This window comes from Urocitellus parryii, unplaced genomic scaffold (genome assembly GCF_045843805.1).
Source record: "Urocitellus parryii isolate mUroPar1 unplaced genomic scaffold, mUroPar1.hap1 Scaffold_357, whole genome shotgun sequence".
NCBI classification, from domain to species: Eukaryota; Metazoa; Chordata; class Mammalia; order Rodentia; family Sciuridae; genus Urocitellus; species Urocitellus parryii.
Genome location: NW_027553225.1, coordinates 28,763 through 45,410, shown reverse-complemented (window position 1 = coordinate 45,410; position 16,648 = coordinate 28,763). Strand labels below are relative to the sequence as shown.

Here is a 16,648-nt window from a genome sequence, read left to right as displayed (position 1 = left end):
AGTTTGGTCCTTTCAGGTCTTTCCATAATGACCTGTCAGGCCTGGAGAAATGCCGACTCCAGTGACTTACTCTACACCTGTGTGGCAAGACCCGCCTGCCTTTCCACCCCATGCTCCAAAATCATGGCACTCCAGCGGTAGCTAGTGGACACCGACATGACACTTGGCCCTGAGTACCTATCACTTTCCTTTAAGTCTGCAGGTGCCCCTGCCACGTGGTACTGGGAATTGAGCCTAGCAGGGCTCTACCATGGAGAAACATCTCCAGCCATTTTCATTCACTAGGATCACAGTATGTGCCACCCTGCCAGGTTGTTCCACTGAATCTTTAGGACACAGGTAAGCGGACACTTCTGTAAAGGGCAGGACAGTGAACATCTCAGATGTGGCTAAATGAGAAATGTGTAAGTGCATGGCTGTGGGTGTGCTCCGACTAGCTTTATTTACAGAGCCAGTGGTGAGCAGATGGGCCCAGGGGCTGCCTGCCAGGGCCTGCCTTAGGATGGATTTGTCCCTAGCCATCTCCTCGCACCTCTCCTCCAGCGGCTCAAGGAGACCTCTCTGGGGGCTTTCTATGCGGCTGTGCCCTGAGGACTCCGCTGCCAGTCCTCCCTCCACACTAAGCCTTGCCTCCTGCCCTGAGGAGATCCTGGCTCAGACCCCACACCTAGATGCTTCCTGTGTGTTGACAGTACCCTGGAAACCACCATTTCCCATTCCGCCATCTTGTTCCAGCTGGAAGGTGCCTGTGACCCCATCTGGGTTGAAGGTCAGAGCCCCTTGGCTATTTATGTTTAATTTAAATAGAACTCAAAATTCCATTCCTCAGCCTACTTTTCCCCAAGACTACCATCTTCTGGTCTTTAGTCACAGGGAGGAGCACGGAGGGAGGAGGAGAGACCCTCACATGTGTCCTCCCGGCCTCAAGAAGCCAAGGAGATGCTGCTTCAGCACATACGTGCAGGTCTACAGGAAGGCTGGCGTTGCTACTGAGAAGAAAAGCCCACAGAGTTCCTAGGCCAACAGGAGGGTCCAGGGCTAACCCACCTGCCAACAGAGCCACCACAAGCAGGTCAAGGGCAGACTCCTGCCCAGAGGGCCCCTGTGTGTCTGGCTAAGAGCCCAGGCAGCTTCCCACAACACATGAAGGAAATCGATGCCCAAGAGACAAGTCCCTATTTCCACTGAAGCCCCTGCCTGCTCTGCCCAGGAAGCCCACTGTGGGAATCCATGGGGGGAGGCTGAGTCCCACAAATCCACCCCTAACAGATGCAAAGGAAAAATACCTCCTCAGTGGCACTGACCAATCCCAAGGACTCAACAGCCACGGCAGGTGACAGAATATCCCACCATCACGTGGGTTGCCCACCGAAGGCCCACTCCTCTTCCTCCTTGTTAATTGGTAGCCAGGTGCACTGAAGGCTCACCTCTTGCAGAAGAGACAGGTGGGCGGCCAGGAGAAGAGTGGGAACTTGGCTCTGCAGCAGCAGCAGATCTGTGAGGGAAGAAGGCACGCTGGGGCTCAGCTGTGTTCACGGCCCACCAAGGTCCTGTCCACACTGGCCTGCCCCTGACCTCCCATCAGGAGAGATCCTACCTTCCCCCTCTTCAGGCTGCTGAAGAGCTCCTGGTCCTGGGCGAACTTCTCCATCTTGGCCTTCACCAGCACGCGACGCACACCCACCACCTCCTCCACAGTCAGGGCCAGGCTCTCCACGGGGTGGTGGACCTCCTGCACAGAGGGTCCTGCTCACGCAGCCCAAGAGCAGGGCCCCACCAGCTGCATCCCTTCCTGGGGCCAAGCACTCTGTGGCTTTCTGAAGTCAGACAGCTCCCGCCTTCTCTGAGGAGGCTTTGCTGCAGCAAGACTCCCCTGCTGGCTCTCCAGCTCCCGGTCCCCACCCTTGGCTGCCCGTGCTCCCCAGCTCCCCAGCTGCCTGAAAACACACACCCTGGGCTGATCCACACCACCAGAGGACAGGCTGTGGTGCACGCCTATCATCCCAGAGACTTGGGAGGCTGAGGCAGGAGGATTGCAAGTTCAAAGCCAGCCTCAGGCAGAGAGAGGCGCTAAGCAAATCAGCCCTATCTCTAAATAAAATACAAAATAGGGCTGAGGATGTGACTCAGTGGTCCAGTGCCCCTGAATTCAACCCCAGGTACCCCCTCCCCCCAAAAGACTGCCAGAGTACATTTCAAATCTTCCTCCCCTTGGAAGTCTTCAAACTGAGCTCCCTTTCCTCTCCACTGACCATGCAATAGGTGCCCTGTCCATCCAGCATGGCACGGAGTCAGCCTGGTGCTACCTCCCAGTGCTCAGCACGGAACTCATTGTGGACCTCACTGAGCTTCACTCCTCTGTCCATGGGGTGGATTTCAGCTCCTTTGAGGGAACATATATAAAGCCCATAGCCCGGTGCTGGGCACACAGAGCTCCAAAGGCCAACTGTGTTCCCAGGGCCCAGCCTGTGAGTGCCAGAGACAGAGCTGGGAGGGCATCCTGTCTGGGTCTTCAGCAGGCCGTCCGTATGGGGCTTCGTGGCAGGGGAGAGGATCTGGACCCTGCTTTCTTCTCCACTTGGCCTAGAGCCTCTGGCTTTGGGTCCAGGCTCTGTGCCCATTGCCATGGCCAGGAGTTCTGCTGTCAGGTCAACCATGGCCTGCAGGCAGGGGAGGCACCGTGTGTGCCAGAGCAAGCCTGGCAGCCACCACCTCTGATTTTGATAGTCAAACTTTTCAGAAGCACTTCCAGAATGTTAAAGCTGAATTTTAAAACATGTCTCTGATTCCTGGACCCAGAAGTGGTTCTCAATTCTTCTCCCCTTGGGAACACGCTGGATTTGATGACTCATGTGCAATGAATAGTGGAAGCATGGCTGAGACCTGATTGTCAAATACACTGCAGCTTTCACCTGGCCCTCTCCTGGTCCACTTGCTTGGGGGACGCAGCCACCATGTGGTGAGGATGTTCAGTGGTCCCCAAGGCTCTGAGTGGCATACCCCTAGCGTGAGAGAAGCTGTCTGGGCAGCAGCTCCTGCAGCCCCCAGACAGCCTTCAAATGACACTGCAGCCCCTGCTGATAACCCAACTGCAAGCTTGGAAGACACAGCCAGGGCCCTGACATTCAAAAGCTTTAAGGAATAACAAATATTGATTTTTTTCTTTTTTTTTGGAGTGGGGGCGTACTAGGGATTGAACCCAGGAATGCTGTACCACTGAACTATATCCTAGCCCTTTTTTTAATTTTTATTTTTACTTTTGGTTGGGATACCAGGGATTGAATTCAGGGGCACTGGACCACTGAGCCACATCCCCAGCCCTATTTTGTATTTTATTTAGAGACAGGGTCTCACTGAGTTGCTTAGTGCCTCACCATTGCTGAGGATGGCTTTGAGCTCACGATCCTCCTGTCTTAGCCTCCCTAGTTGCTGGGATTACAGGTATGCACTACTGTGCCTATATATATATATATATATATATATATATATATTAATATTATATATGTATATGGCATTGAAACCAGATATGCTTAACCACTGAGTCACATCCCCAGCTCTTTTTATGTTTTACTTTGAGACAAGGTCTTGCTAAGATGCTTATAGCCTCACTAAATTGCTGAGGCTGGCCTTGAATTTGTGACCCTCTTGTCTCAGCCTTCTGAGTTGATGGGATTACAGGTATATGCACTTCATCTGGGCTGGCCTTGAACTGTGGTCCTCCTGCCTCACCTGGGATTACAGGTGTAGCCCTCACACTTGACAATAAATGTTAATTTTTTATACCTTTATTTTGTTTATTTGTTTTTATGTGGTGCTGAGTATTGAACCCAGGGCCTCACATGTGCTAGACAAGCTCTCTACCGCTGAGCCACAACCCAGCCCATATTTTTTTTTAAATATTCATTTTTTAGTTGTAGGTAGACAAACAATCTTTATTTCATTTTTCTGTGGTACTGAGGATCAAACCCAGTGCCTTATGTGTGCTAGACAAGTACTCTACCACTGAGCCACAACCCCAGCCCCTAAATGTTAATTTTTAAAAAGCCAAATGGGGATAACTGTTTGGGGAGTAGGGTACTAGAGATCGAACCCAGGGCCTTGCACATGCTAAGTCATGCCTACCCGTTTATTGATTTATTTGTTTGTTTATTTTAAAAAATTTTTGTGCCAGGAATTGAACCCCACACTCTTAGCCTCCCTAGTTGAGGGAATCACATCCCCAGCCCTTTTTACTTTTCATTTTGAGACAGGGTCTCACTAAGTTGCTAAGACTGGCTTTGACTTGCAATCCTCCTGCCTCAGCCTCCCATGGCTGGGGTTACGGGCCTGTGCAGCTTGAGAAGGAATGTTAATGCAGGAACAGTAACTAACCCTAAAGGGACAAGGGTCACCGTCCAGTTAAAATCAACAGCACTGCCTTCCTTTCACACAGAACACTTTTCAAAGCATTTCCACACCCATTCTCAGAGGGGTGTCTTGCTGCCAACCACACCCAGCACCCCTCCACCTGCCTGAGTGCCTCTGAAGCTCCGTTCATTCCTGTCACCTCGCTTGATAGAATCATATGTTGACAGGTCTGGGGCGGGGGCCTCAGGACAGGGGTAGGCAGAATCTCTGCACCACCCTGCATAAGACTTGGTCTCTGCTGATAGACTGAGAACCAGGGAAATCTTGGCCAGGTTAGGGTCTCATCTCTCAGCATGTATGCTACACAGAAGGCCCAGGATGCAGCCTTTAGGGCTCACAGCTGCCTCAACTCACACACTCTATTCTTGGGGTCACAGTGCCAATGTGCTCCAGCAGGGGGCAGCAAAGACCAGTGTCCCAGACAGCACCAGCAGCACAACCCGAGGCTTCGGGGACAAGGCCAGACCCAGCCAGACCCCAGGAATGGAGCCTGGGTCTCCCTAGCAACAGCTGGTGTTCAGACATCATAAAGATTCACTCAAGAGGTCCCCACAGGACCATCACTCACCATCCACAGGTGCCTGGCGTCTGGTGCAGAAGCCTCAAGTCTGTCTGCTGAGCTCAGGCTGCTGAGCTGGGGGGAGCTGGGATCCGGCTGGGATTGGACACTCACAGGACAGGAACCTGAAAGAACACAGGCCTGTGAGGGTCACCTGGCGGAGTGCTGGTTGGAGGGCTGTGGGTGAAGGGGGTGGTGTGTGCCTCTGTGGGCTAGGATGATCAAGTTGAGTCAAGTAGAAAGCATGTCCCCCGTGTGGGGACCTGTACCAGGGTCCATGCCCTGAAGGGTCCTTCTACTGAGCCCCATGACAAGCCAGCATTAAGCCCCCGCGGAGCAGCAGGCAGTCTGAGCACTGGCAGGCACACACCAGGAGGGTCCCCTGCCCACATGTATGCTGGAGGCTCCAGGGCAGGGGAAAAGGGACAGCTGGCCCAGAGAGAGACCTGGGCAGCACATGGTGTAGAAAGGCCTGGCCCAGCCTCCGACCCGGAAAGGGAATCATCAGGACCAATGGGTTGTCCCGAGAGTGGCCAGAAGGCTGCAGGGCTGCTCAGGGGACCATGCAGGCCACCAAGAGGCCGGCCATCCCTGGGGGCTGACAACCCACTACCTGACAGCTCTCAGAAGAACTAACCCTGCCTGGCCGCAAGCACCAGCTGATGCTCTGTGTACTCCAGCGGGAAAGGAACCTGTGGAACGACCCACATGCCTACGAGGGACTCTTCTGTCCACAGAGAGGACTGTGAGCTGGCTGGTGTCTGGCCAGGCAGCTTCCCTGCTGTGTGTCAGCTGCCTTGAGATACAGTGAGGCTGGAGAATCAAGTTCTTGAGGAAATGTTTTATAGTAAATGAAAATGTCCTCAAGTGAGAAAGGGGGTGTCAGTGGGAGACTGAAGGTCTTATTGCAAGTAGCAGCTCCTGTACCCTCAGGAGCTGCCTGCTCAGGACGGCCTGGGCCTGAGCTGCCCTGGGCAGATCTGAGGGGAAGGTCAGGCAGGAGGTGGGAGCAGCACTTGCCCTGGTCTCGAGTGCTGGGTTTCCAGGTGTGCACGCTGCCTGCTCAGAGCTGGGGTGGCTCCGTCCCTCCTGGGGGCTGTGTGGCTGGCTGCAGGCCAGAGGCCATTTCATTCCAGAGCTGAGCCAGGTCATGCTCCGAAAAAGAGCAGTCCCGTTTCAGTGCCACCTCCCCACAGGGCGACTCTTCTTCCTGCAGACACGTCAGATAGCCCTGCCCTGGCCACGATGCTCTCAGTGCCCTGCCCATCCCCGACTGAGGCACCGGACCCAGGGGTGGTACGAGGTCCACAGACACCCTAGGCTGCCCTCCGCCCACTGCTGGGCTTCCCATCTACTAGAAAGTTCATAGCAAGTGCCTTAAAAACCCAACCCTCCCCTGAGGTCTTTAGAAAGTCCCGGAGAGTTGTACAGGAGAAAGCTGAGCCCACCAAGAGGACCACCACAGGAGTCATCTCCTGTCCTCTTGGGAAGGGGAGGGCTGTGGTCAGAGGGCAGCCAGAGTGACAGCTTTTCTTATCAACCAGGGACTGATTAGCCTTCTGGCCCCAGATGATGGGTCACATCTATTCTCAGCTTTTTTTTGCTGTGGGAAGAATTGGTCCCAGGCCACTGTCTCAGCATCCCAAAGCTACTTCTGAGCTGCCAAGATGGGATAAGGGCCCTAAGCCCCCCTGCCACCACTGGCCAGTAGCCCTGGCAGTGGATGCCCCACCCAGCTGAGCACTGTGGCCCCCTCTGGTCCTCAGGAGCCTCTGTGGGCTCTGTCCTCAGATGTGGTCATCTCCTCCATCTCAGCCAAGGTGGGTGCCTTGAGCAGGACTCGGGGTCGCGAGTGCTGCACACTGCTCCCAGCATCGGGAACGGACAGGTTGATGCAGGAAGTGGACTTGACATCGCCAGAACAGACACTGAGGATACAGGGCAGAGAGCCGAACCCTGGGAGGCAGGAGGCCAGGCAGGTGGGACGTGAGTGGGGAGGAGGCGCACAGGACCCGTGTGGCCAGCCTGGTAGACAGGGTTTGGCTTAGTTCCCTACTTTACAGAATGGAAGCCTGAGGGCTCGTCAGTCACTAACAAATTGGACACCCAACCCGAGGCGCAGTGCAGGCTAGCCCCTCAGAGACAGAGTACAAGGACTGCAGATGGTCTCCACTCTGACCGGGAAGATCAGGTCTCAGACATCTGAATAAATGCCTGATTTTCCCAGACCCCAAAACTTCGGTTTTATTTTGTTTTCTGCCTAATTGTTGAAATTTATCATAGCAAAAAGTACAAAGTCAGGTCAAAACCCAGAGTAAAGTCAGGGCACCTTGAACTTCACAAGGCCAGACTACAAACTGGGACGTCCTCTACCTAGGATCTCGTGGAGCCGACACCGACTCCTGATTTGTGGAGTCACCAGGGGAAGTGGGGGACTTCATCCAGGGCCACCTGGGGTCTCTTCTCCCATCACCCCTCCTCTTGCTCACCACGGGTGCCCAAGCGCTGGTCCCCCACAGGGCGCAGCCTCCGCTCCTGCTTGATTTCTTCCAGGATCTTCTTATGCAGGGTCCTCTGCTTCTGTGGCAAGGGGCGCAGCCTTCTCTCTGAGACCTGCAAAGAGGATGAAGCATGAGGTAGGAGGGACTTAGACAGTGACAGGGGACGCTCAGGAGTGGGGAGATACTCAAGGTTCACAGGACACAGGGCGCTAACTCTTGGCTCTCCAGGAAGGAGTACTACCCAAAAGAGCTCTGCCTGCCACAGGCATTGGGGGAGGTGACCAGCACCATCCTTCTAGAAGGACGGAGGTCCGGGGCCCATGCCCAACCTTCCAGCCAGGAGACAGGGAGCAGAGCCCACCCCATGGTTCGGCAGAGGTATGCTCAGGCACCCCTTGCAAGTGAGACACAGGACAGCACCAGGGCTGGAACGCCCTGTAGGAGGCACAGCATGGGCACTTGCTTCAGCGGAGGCCGGGAGAGGATAAAGTCCAGGATAAGCTCATATGCATCCTTCTTCACTGGTGGAGGGATGTCCTCATCGACCTGCCGCAAAGAAGCCCCAGCTCAGACCGGGGCTGACCTGAGTTTGTAGGGGTTGTCTGCTGGTGACTGGGAGGGCTCACTCAGCCCCTGACACAGCCTGGCCTTCATTTCTGACCTGCCTCTGATGGCATCGGCTCCCTGCGACCAAACTGTCTCTAGGACAGGTACATGGCAGGTAGTCAGCTACCACCTCCAGTACTCACACCTCTAAGCCCAGCCATTTGATCTCTGTCTACCTTGGATTCTTCTAGAAAGGAGCTTGCTAGTACCCACCTCAAAGGGTTGTCACGGGAATGAATGAACCTGTTCATTTAAAATTCTAAGAGTAGCTGGGAGCTGTGGTACACGCCTGTAATTCCAGCAGCTAGGGAGGCTGAAGCAGGAGGATCACAAGTTCAAAGCCCGCCCTGCAACTTAGTGAGGCCCTAAGCAACTTAGTGGGACTCTCAAAATAAATAAATGAATGAATGAATGAATGAATAAATAAATAAATGGTGCTGGGGATGTGGCTCAGCAGTAAAATTAATGATAATCATAAAGTTCCAAGAGTGGCATCAGCCCACGCCAGGGCTGCTGGGTGCTCCTTAGGTGGAATAGCCCTGCAGCCTCAGTTCCAGGCCTCCAGGGTGATCTCCGTATTCCCCATCTTCTTGGTCAAACTGTGTCCCCAACACAACATTGAGCTATGGGGCCCGAGGGCCACACCTGCCTTACTCATGATCTGTGTGCTGTAAGGGGCTCAGTGTTCAGCCTAAGGAGCCAGGGCCCCCAGCAGAGGCGGGCAGGAGCTCGGCGCTCACCATGACCTTGCGCAGCTGGTAGTTCCTGGTGCAGATATCCTGCATCAGCATCTCGAAGGGGGTGAGCTGGAACTCGGTGGGCAGGGGGTTGAACTCTTGCTTCTGCACCTTCTTGAGCTTTACCCCATGGCGCAGCTCCCGCATGAGCTGGACCCACAGCCGGGCCTGCCCCAGAGACAGACAGGGCCCTCAGCCTGTGCAGCCTCCCGGCACAGCCCTGGGGTGACTCTCCTGTCTTACCCAGTCTGTGTGTCCCAGGTTGTCCAGCTCCGCCAGCGGCTTCTCCACCTGAGGCTCATCCTCCCCCAGCTTCTGCAGCATCTGAGACCACACATCTGGTTAGTCCAGAGAAGGTGGAAGGTGGCAGACATGGGACATGGGCTTCCTCACCACACGGCTACTGCTAACCAGCTGAAAGGGGACCTGTGGAGCCCTGACCCAGGCTGTGGGGCTCGGGAAGATGTCTGGGAGAACCACGCTCTCCACCTCGGAACCAGACAGGTACCTGTCCGTCAGCTCTAGGTGGCTCCTTCTGGGTAGAGGCTGGTGAGAATCTAGTACCCATGTGGCACCTCCTCCCATCTCATCCACATACCCCAGGGAGGTGTGGCAGGGGTGGGAGCCCGGATCTCAGTGCACACAACACCTCCTCAGGTGCACCTTGGCCGGCTATGGCCCACACATTCTCCTGAGACATTCACAGCTGCTCCTCCACCACGATCCCCACGGGAGGCCACATGGAACCCAGCACCTCAGAACCTGCAGCTGGACCTGCCGTAACATGGCACAGGCTAGGTCCTCAAACTGTTTGAGCAGATGGTGGTGGGTGCAGGCCAGTGTGGTTGCCAGCAGGTACGGGGGGGGGATCATTCCCAAACCAGGAAAAATGCCAACATCATGGTGAGGGCCAGGAAACATCCTGGCATTAGGGACTGTCAGGTGACTGTTCTGGGCTGAGAATTTAGGGAAGGCTGCTGGACTAGCTGCCTCGGTTGCCCTGCATCTCAGTGGCAGCCTGACTGCTCTGACTCCCCTGTCCTGAAGAAGCATCTGCCCTTCAGTCCACAGCCACTCTTGACCAAGACAGAACCGGTTACCCTGGCTGCACCCCAAAATACTTGCCAAATGGCTCTGAGACACTATAAGAATTACTGCCAGCTCAGAGAAGCACAAGGCATGCCATTCTAACAGCAGTCCCCAGGTGGGACCTTGCCAGCCCAGTGGCACAGGGCAGGAGGGTGGCTCTCCCATCCTGAGCAGGCTGCTTCTCTCCAAAATGCCCACCTAGACTAGCACAGCTGCACCCCACCGAGGGACCTGTCTCTGTGCCCCCTACCACCAGTTCCCTGAACTTCAGGCCAATGGCTTGACGTCCAGAGTTGTGTGTTCCTGCTGAAACAGGAGCCTTGCTGTCTGGGTGAGAAACTGAGCAACAAGACACAGGCTAAGTTCAAGGAAGGAGGAAAGCATCAGGACCACCAACTGTCTGTGGAGTCGGGAGAACACCCCTAGGATGTCAAGGAAGAGCTGGAGAGAAGGTGGGATGACCACAGGAACAGGCCATGGGCTGGTAACCTCCCCATCTCGGCATGTGAGAGCTGCAGGGGAGGCTGGCAGCTCCAGCCTTTTCTTAGGACCCAAGGGTCAGTGAAGCTGCCAAGAACCCCTCTGTATTAGAAGGAAAGAGCACCCAAAAAGGTGAGGGTGGAGTCAGGGACCATACCAGTTAACTCCCAAACTACCTTCCAACACCTAAGCAAAGGAGTGCAGCCAATCTCTCTGACCTCTCCAGGTACCCCTCTCTCCTCTGTGGAAAGCTGATGGGCCCAGGGTCCCTGCACTTAGGACACTGCCAAACAAACCCATCAGCTCCCTTTGAACAGCACCAACTCCTCCAGGAGGGGCTGGGAGCTGGGAGCTGGGAGAGCAGACTGCACACCATCCCTGAGGTCCAGGGGGATCAGGACAGCCCCAGAGGAGAACTGTGGCTTGGGAGCCCAGGGAGACCAGCCCTGCCCTATACTGGCTCTGCAGCTCCTGGCAAGGATCCAGCCTCCCAGAGCCTACATCTGCCCACCTGCAAAATGGGCCCAAACTTAGAGAGGTACCTGGAGAGCAAGGCCAGGCACAGCACATACCCACAGGTACCCCCACGGAACTGCCCACCCACCCCACTTGAAGGATCTGTGTGGTTCTGAGAGGTGGGAAGGGACTGCCATTGGCATTGTCTTCAGAAGAAACTGGGACCTGGGGAGCAAGTGGGGGCAGCAAGCAGGACTCCCTCACAGAATCATGACAGCTGGCTTAAGGCAGCAGGAAGGAGGCTCGGGCAGAGGCTAGGAGCCAGTTGCTGCCTCCCTAGGCCTTGGTTCCCTTCTCCAAAAACCTGGCCAAAATGTATGAGGCTTCAGCACACAGCCCAGAGCAGCTGGGGCACTCCCACCGAGGGGCAAGGTACCCACTAGTCACCCCCCAGATCCCCTTCGGGTCTGGCCATCCGCGGGCCCCACCTTCAGCACTGTGTTCCCAAGCTCACCTTCTTGGCCTCCCGCACCCTGGCTAGGAAGGCCTGGAGCTCCAGCGTCTCCACAAAGAGTGCGCGGCACACAGCCTGGTAGTGGGCCTGCGCGCCCCGAGGGTCAGTCAGCCGCACCGCGCACAGCTGCATGGCCTGGGAGAAGGTGCGCAGGGCCCGGGGGCCACCGTCTGCAACCTCCTCCTCCTCCTCTGGACCCCCGTAGCCCTTGTCCGCTGCCCCACAGCCGCTGTCCTCACAGTCGCTGTTGGCCATGAGGTTGATGAGCCGCTCCAGCTGTGGGCTGAGCTCGCGCTCCTCGCTCTCGTCCAGGCCCCAGTCCAGTGCGCGGTAGATGGCAAAGCCCAGCGACTGCACCATCTGCAGGACAAAGAGGGGTTGGCGCAGGCGGCAGGCGGCAGGGAACAGTGCAGGGCGCCCCAGAGCTGGGCAGGCTGCCAGCCCCTTCACAGGCGGGGAGTGGCCAGGCCCAGTAAGAGGCCAGGAGGGAGGAGCTAACGGCCCACTGAGGGGATACACCAGGTACAACACGGTGAGGTGCGTGACTGAAGGGACTGCCCGCGGCACACCACTTTGCAGAACAGCTTGGCCCCTCGCAATCCAACAGACGTGGGACCAGTGCCTCAGCAGCTCTCTCCAGGTGCTGAACTGATGGGTCCCGAGCGCGGCCACTGGAACGTTCTCCAGCTGAGAGTGAGACCGCACTCGGGACACTCACAGGGAATGCTACCACACAGCAAAGAGGAACCAACACGCAGTCCCATGTGCTGATCCAAGGGAAAGGATCGGCAGAGAGCCTTCAGGACACACCGTCCCTTCCAGGAGCCTCGGGGAGCTGAGCCTGATCAGATGCAGAGGGTCAGGGGCTCCCTACAGGCATCCTCACTGGGGTGCCACTGAGAGGGGTGGACCTTCCAGAGGTTCCACTGCAAGGTCTTCTGCTGGAGTGTGCCCTCGGAGGGAGAGTGCAGCCCAGCCCTTCCCTCCTCTGCCCTGTGCTCCCGCCATGAAGTCCTGAGCCACACCGGCCCAAAGCCACAGGGCCAACTGCCATGGACAGAAACTTGGACACTGTGAGCCAAGATGAACCTTTCCAGGTACTTGAGTCTCAGAGGCCGAAAGCTGGCTGACCCCAAGCCAGACATGGTGAAGTCTGACCTAAAAAGTCATCACACTGGAGTGGGTGGTGGGTGAGACGAGGGGATCACCAGGCAGGGTGGGTGGGACCCAGTGCCGTGGCGCCCAGTGAACCAGGCACCCCGGGCTGTTCTGCCTGCTTTGGATAAGCTTGAGGCTCTCCAAGTTCTTCACCTGTTGGTTTGGTTTGGTTTGTGGCACTGGGTCTGAACCCAGGCCTCCAGCATGCTAGGCCAGCACTCCACCTCGGCTACACCCCTGCCCACAGGAAGTGTTTGTTGTTTGTTTGTTTGTTTGTTTTTTAAGCTCATTTTTAAAATCCGTGAGGTCTCTTGGTGGAGGCCTCTGGGCTCAGCGCCTCTCGGCAGGGAACCCTGTTTCCACAGTCTGCCTTTAGGGGCCTTGGGACCAGAGGTCTGTGGAGGGGGAGCCGGTCCTGACACCTCTGCACGGGGACTGCCCTGCCGTGCACAAGGTCCTTGCTCAGCATCTGGAAGGCCATCCTCAGTGACGGCCGCCATTTTAAGAGAACAGTTTTGCTTTCCTGCCCCAGGACCTTCCTGAGAAAGGCTCACCACTCCTCACACCAACCCTCATGCCAACCCTCATCAGGCCCACCCGGCTCTGGTTCCCAAGCCTTCCCCCTGAAAGTCCCAGGACCCCAGCCCGTTTGCCCTCCCCCATCGAGATGGCCGTTATCTGTCAGCTCTGACGAGTGAACTCTCGTGTCTCCCGGCCTGGCTCTGACTTTCATCCCTGGCTTACCCTCTCTCCTCCCCTCGCCCTGGCCCACAGGCTCCCTTGGAGGGCTGGGTGTGCTCCCAGCACTGTGACAGGCCACAGCTCTGAAGAATGCAGTGGACAGCAGGGCCACCCCAGCCTCAGCCTCAAGGTGGCCCACCTTCTCCCCTGGACGCATCACTTCCCCAGGGAGTCCCTGTCTGACTCCTGCTGAAATTCTTCCATCAGGTAAGTGAAGAAACCCATGGTCCCAAGTCTAGCTCCCCCTTCCCTCTGGTGACTCCTCAGACCTTTCTCCAAAGATGATCTTCTCTGTGACATCTCCTGGTGACCTGCACAGGATCTTCAGAGGTACTGACTTTGCAGATATCTGGCCCACCAGTGATTTGGGGTGGGTGGGGAGGACTGGCAAATCATCCCAGTTCCATGTTCAGAAGATGGCAAGAGTCCCATAATTGAGGCCAGCATCTGCCTCCTTGAGAAGAGTGAAGGAGGAGACTTCTGATCCCCGACTAGGCATGGCCATCACCCCTTGCCAGCCTGACGCATCCACAGAAGACCAATGTTTAGCCAGGCTCGGTGCACATGTTTGAATCCCAGCAGCTAGGAGGCTGAGGCAGGAGGCTCACAAGTTCAAGGCCAGCCTGGGCAACTTAGTTAGACCCCTGTCTCACAATGAAATGAAAAGGGCGGGGTACAGTTCGGTGGCTCGAACTCCCTAGCCTGCGCAGGTCTGGGCTCAACCCCAGCATACGACCTCCCTGTGATCTGCTGGGCATTGCTCTTAGTGCTAACGGACTTTCATGCTTTTCTTTTATGACATGGATCAAAAGGATGCATTTACGCAAAGACACTCTCCTAGTCGGAACCTGGGCTGAGCCTGGTGTCACTCTTCTGCTTGGCTGTGGACAACCCACCGACACCATCTCTCATCTTGCAGTTTGGGGAGAGAGGCACAGAGAGGTCAGGTTGCCTGGGCACAGCTTGCAAAGAGCTGGGCCTTTGCTTGGCCAGGCCTGGGTCTGCTGTGTAGAGTCCTCAGCCTTGTCCCTCACAAGGAGGCCACTGCCTTCTCCGGGAACCTTCTGGGTCACCTGCTTCAGGGCCTCTAGCTTCCTGTGTGCCCACCTCTGGGAGCCTGGAGAGCCAGGGCCTGCACCATGCCAAGCAAGAACAGGTGGCCAACCCAGTGCCAGGCAGAGGGCCAGCAGGAGTCCATGGTGGCAGTGGGGCAAAGGGTGGCCCCCTGGAGGCCACCTCAGCATGTCTGTGCCTTCTGCAGACGAACATCAGGGACACAGCTCCAAGCCACACCCTAGACTCTAGAGCAACAGCCACAGCCACAAAACTCTAGCAGAGGGTCACACCTGACAGGTGCCAGCCTGAACCCGGCCCAGGCAGGCGAAACCTGGGGTCAGGGGGGCTCCAGCAGGGCCTCAGGGCCCCTCCTGGGTGCCACGGTGATGGGGCAGGCAGGAGTTACAGTCCCCTCGAATTCCTGGTGAACCTTTTGGCCTTTGGGTATGGGCCAAGAATGAGCGAGGAGGTGTGAAGGGCATCTCACTCCTACTCCGTCTGCCTCGAGCTCCAGGCTGGCTCTGACGGTCTTTCTCATGCAGACTGCCCACCCCATGGACAGGAGGACAGACTGAGGGCACAGGAGGAGAGCCCCCTCTTCCTCCTGGCCTGAGCTAGTGCCACTCTGGGGAAAGTGCCAACTGCAGTCAAGTCTTATCTGACAGCTGCGTCAGTGAAAGGTCTTCTGTGCCTCCAGTCATCGGAACTCTCTGGAAGTCAAGAATGCTCGTTCCCCATAAGGAAAAGTCTAGGCAGTTGGCCAGGCTCAGAACCTCTAGCCCTGCCGGCATTCCAGCACTGGACAGGCTCAGCAGCCTGGGGGTGGTCAGAAGCTGCAGGGGTCCTGTGGGCACCTCGTGCAGCCTGAGTAGCCCCAGTCGAGACGACGTGCAGGCAGCTCCCCTGCTGAGGCTACTCGCTCTGAAGTGCACCTGGGGCCTCTGAGAACAACAGTCCTGACTGGACTGTTCCCATACACCGTTGTTGTGAATATTTATAAATTTTTAGTTGTAGATGGACCCAATACCTTTATTTTAATGTGGTGCTGAGGATCAAACCCAGTGCCTCACACATGCTAGGCAAGCGCTCCACCACTGAGCTATGGCCCTAGCTCCTCTTTATAAATCTTTTTAAAACTTTGGAAAGTGGGCTGGGGATGTGGCTCAAGCGGTAGCGCGCTTGTCTGGCATGCATGCGGCCCGTGTTCGATCCTCAGCACCACATACCAACAAAGATGTTGTGTCCGCCGAGAACTAAAAAATAAATATTAAAAAAAAATTCTCTCTCTCTCTCTCCTCTCTCACTCTCTCTTTAAAAAAAAAACTTTGGAAAGTTTTCAAGTAATAGACTACTTGGGAACTCTGCACAGCAGGGGCCAGCTGCCACCCAGGAGCACTGCACTTGGGAAAAAGAAACTATCCAAAATATTATGCAGCCATGAAAATGGATGACTAACCACCACAGGGCAATGCAGAGGAGTCTTGGAAACACACAATTGTTTGAGGAATCTCTATGTAGGACAAGTACAGAGCTGGTAAATAAACTCGGCGATGTGCTACTTGAATGGCAGTATTCCAAGGTGAGGGACTATGGGAGGTGAGACACACTGCTAGTTTCTGGGTTCTCAACAACAGATGGTATATGCTCTTCTGGTCTGTGCCCACCTCCCCTGAGTGTGCCACTGTGTTCACTGTAAAACAGGTGTTATATTAGAGCAGTGGTTTAAAGACACAGAGAAGAACCAAATCCAGGACGTGATCCCAGGGCAGGTGGGAGGAGGAGGAAGGGGTTGGAGATGTGGGCTGAGTGGGAATTCCTTGGCTTGTGTCCTTGGCTGGTTTTCCTGTTTGCTCCTGAAACTCACACCCAGCCCCCAGCATTGTGCCTGTGAGGCCAACCAGGCAGAGGTCATCACCTACTTCCCTCTGGGTCAGTAGCAACTCCTCCCTTGCTCCTGCCCCAGAGCCCTTGACACCCTGCTGGGCCCTCACTGCCTGTCCTCTGTGCACAGCTTCCTCCCAGGCCCAGTGAGGCCCTCTGGGTGCTGCGCTGTCCTGCCTCGACGAACAGCTACAGGACTTAATACGGTGAGAGTGTCCATTATGCAACGCAGGTTCACTCTCACAGGATCAAGTCGTCTTTAAAACTGTTTTCAGTACCTGAGCTTCTGAGCTGGCTGGGGACACCATCGTGGTCATGGGCTCTGCAAGAAAAGATAGCGAGTCAGGTTCCCCCAGCCACCCCAGGACCCAAGGACAGGCTGCTGCCCCTGCCTCAGCTCACCATGACCCCAGGAGCCCACAGACTGAAATGGCCAGCTGAGCCCACGGGAAGGTGGGATGCC

General features: G+C 56.0%; 1 pseudogene; it reads right to left on the bottom strand.

Moving 5' to 3' along the window:
- LOC144252020 (protein spire homolog 2-like) overlaps positions 1-16,648 on the bottom strand; it is a 30,430-nt pseudogene that overhangs the window by 2,779 nt on the left and 11,003 nt on the right.